The sequence below is a fragment of the Coenobita brevimanus genome, chromosome 60 (assembly GCF_032717465.1).
Source record: "Coenobita brevimanus isolate Jiangsu-jjx chromosome 60, ASM3271746v2, whole genome shotgun sequence".
Classification (NCBI taxonomy): Eukaryota; Metazoa; Arthropoda; class Malacostraca; order Decapoda; family Coenobitidae; genus Coenobita; species Coenobita brevimanus.
Window position 1 is genome coordinate 9,841,113 of NC_137013.1, and position 3,778 is coordinate 9,844,890.

Sequence of the window (3,778 nt, forward strand, 5' to 3'; positions counted from 1 at the left end):
ATGTAAATATACGTGAACAATGGAAAATAGTTTTATAAGTTATTTCAAGTGACAGTGCATAAGACTGTAAATAAAATAGAAATGTAAATAACGTAAATAAAATAGAGAACGTAAATAGAAATGTAAATGAGTAGTATTATAAGAATACGAGTGTATACCCTAGGAGTAATGAAAGTGAAAGTTTCACTCTAGCATGTCTGAATGCTATGAGTTATGAGAGTGAAGATGAAAGTGACATTCACTCTCAATGCCAGTATACAGGACGAGAAAGTGAATGCTACGTATTTTACTGAAAGAAATTCAATCCCTACAGTGACAATAAACTAATACTACTGAAGGAAACTTATGGATAAAGACTGTAGATATATATAAGTGTTATATAGTAATAGAAATATAAAGTGTGAGGGGTTTTATGAATAATAAATGACAGACTACCATGAGCGAACTAGTGCCAGTGCGACGATCAGACGTTCGTAATTTCCATTGCTTTCACAGTGTTTTTTTTTTTTAGTATGGATCCCAAACTACTTGAAAATTGTAGAATAGTGTTTATAGTGTTTGTATCTGGCTGTGGTAATCATATTATGGGTTGTCGGGAAGTGTAAAGTGGAGACTTCGTTACCCTACTTCAGAGGTCTCCACAAGTCCTACGGTAACCGACGAAGGCTCAACAATCATTCCAGGAGAAAGCTGAAGGTATGTGCCATAAGCATATGTAATTTTATTATTCTAGGACTAATAACTGATTTTTGGCAAATATTTTTTGAGAGTCTGTCGGAGCCCAAATAACCCCGCGGCACACGCAAGTAATTGGTAAACAAGCCCGCGGTGTAGGGGTTAACAAATCAAACTTACTTATGTACCTAGCCTTTCCGATCTTGTCTATGCAATCCTCCACGCGAGGGAGAGGGTAAGTGTCTTTTTTGATTATCTGATTAACACGTCTGTAGTCGATGCAAAGCCGCTGTGACCCACCTGGCTTAGGGACTAGAGTGACAGGAGAACTCCACTCGCTCTGACAGGGCTCAATCATCTTGTGGTCCAACAGGTAGCCAAGCTCCTTCTCGATGAGAGGAACTTTCACTGGGTTCACACGGTAAGGAGGCAGTTTAATTGGCTTTGCGTCTCCAACATCGACATCATGCATCAACACAGTGGTTCTTCCTGGAGTAGCACGGAACACTTGCGGGTACTCCTGCAGTAATGCCGAAAACTCTTGCCTTTCCTCGGGAGGTAGATGAGAAAGCTTAGTCTGGAGATCATTCATGATATCAGGATTCTTCCCCAAACTATCACTCAGGCTCATGCTGCATGGGAGAACTTCACTAGCAGACTCGGGTGGAACAGCTACAGTGCAGACTGGGTTATTTTCGTCCCGCCTGTGATATAACTTTAGCATGTTGATGTGACAAAGTTGCTTGTTCTTTCTACGATCTGGTGTGGCGATGACATAGTTGACATCACTGAGTTTCTTCTCCACGAAATAAGGACCACTAAACTTGGCTTGAAGAGGTTGCCCATGCACTGGTAGCAGAATCAAAACCTGATCTGGCTGAAAGTGGCGTAACCTGGACTTCTTATCATACCAAGTCTTCATCTTCTCCTGAGCAGCTCCTAAATTCTCTCGCGCCAGTTGTAAAGCAGTGGACAGCCGTTCTTTGAACTTCATCACATACTCCAGCAGGTTGACGTCATCTTCCTCCGACAGCCAGCATTCCTTGAGTAACTTAAGGGGTCCTCTTACTTCATAGCCAAACAGTAGTTCAAAGGGTGAGAAGCCCAGTGATTCATTTGGAGATTCTCTTGCAGGAAACACAACGAATGGAAGACCTTTATCCCAGTCTTTCTGATGTTCCAAACAGTATTTCTTTAGCATCGATTTGAGTGTTTGATGATATCTCTCCAACGCTCCTTGAGTCTGGGGATGGTAAGCTGAAGATGTGATCTGGGTGATGCCCAACTCTTTCAGAGACTGCTTGAAAACATTTGACATGAAATTACTTCCCCGGTCTGACTGTACCTCCTTGGGCAGACCAAACTTGGTGAAGAACCTTAGCATTTCCTTAACCACGTTCTTTGCTGAGATATTTCTAAGTGGAATGGCTTCAGGATAACGAGTAGCCATATCAATCAGGGGCAACACATTAGAAAATCCTGAAGAAGTCTTAGGAAGAGGGCCCACAATATCCACCAACACACGGGTGAATGGCGCCTTAAAAGGAGGCATGGGAACTAGAGGTGCAACCTTTTCGGTCTGATTACACTTCCCCACAACTTGACAGGTGTGACAAGACTTACAATACCAGGAAACATCCCTGAAGATACCTGGCCAGTAGAAGTGTTTCAAAATGCGTGCCACAGTCTTCCTTACTCCAAGGTGTCCTGCCAAACTGGAATCATGAGCCACTCTAATGATATCCTGCCTACAAACACGAGGGATGACAACTTGATGTACAACCTCCCATTCACAGTCGGCTGATGCTGTTGGGGGTCTCCACTTCCTCATAAGTACTCCTGACTTTATATAATAACAAGTAGAAGCACCAGTTGACTCTTCCTCACTGCAAGCAGAGTTAGCTAGACCTTTCAACTCAGGGTCAGCAACCTGAAACTCAACCAACTCTTGACGAGACAAATTATCAACACTACGGGGTACTGCCTCATCTGGTGAGTGGTCCAAATTAGCAAGAAAAGTGTCAGCTAGGATAACATCATCATCATCATTATCCTCTAAATCACTAGTAACTTTAGACTTAGCCCTAGTGACAGCACATGCAGGGAACACATCAGGGACATCACAATCCTGGGCCGCAGCCACTGGCTCACTAGACAACTGAGGAGCTGGACACACTTGACTTCCACCAATATCATTTCCAAGTAAGAAAGTTACACCTGACATTGGGAGTGTCTCAACCAACCCAATCATAACGGAACCATTAACAAAACCAGACTCTAAATTCACTCTGCACAGAGGGACAGAGAAGTAATTATTCCCTACACCTTGTAAGATTACAGTTTCATCAGAGGAATTAAAATTAGAGCCTAGAACACTGGTCAGCATAAGGGATTGGCAAGCACCTGTATCACGATATATTTGAACTGATTTCCTGTCATTACTGTCCAGAGGACTGACAAAACCATCAGACAGGAAATTAGCACATGAACTCTTGAGAGTGTCACCCACGTTACTGCTCAAAAGAGGAGCTCCATCATGAGAATTTAAGTTACCCCTCAAAGCAGGTTCAGTTAACTCAGTTAAAGAATTCTGGGAACTCTCAAGAGTGGACACTAGACCAATTGACTGAATATTTAAAGACTCCTTTTTGTTCACATCACGCTGTCTCCTGAAACATCTCTCCGTAGTATGACCAAGCTTACTACAATAAGTACATTTACTTTTCTGAAATCTAGAGGTGAAGCTGGTATTTACTTCCTGAGAAACATCATCCTTATTCTCTTTCCTGTTACCTGTACTCTGAGTAGAGGCAACGTACTGACTCTCAGCTTTCCCTTTTTCTCTAGAATATCTCTTGTGAGTGAGAACATACTCATCAGCTAAAACTGCAGCATCAGACAAATTATCTATTCTTTTCTCATCAAGATATAGGCTTACATCTTTATAAATACACCTCTTGAAGTCCTCCAGCAAAATCATCTGCTTAAATTTACCAAAATCAGAATCCACATTCTTAGAATTTAACCACTGGTCTAACAAATCTTCTTTGATTTTTGCATACTCAACATGGGATTGCTTATCTTGCTTGTAAGTTGTCCTAAA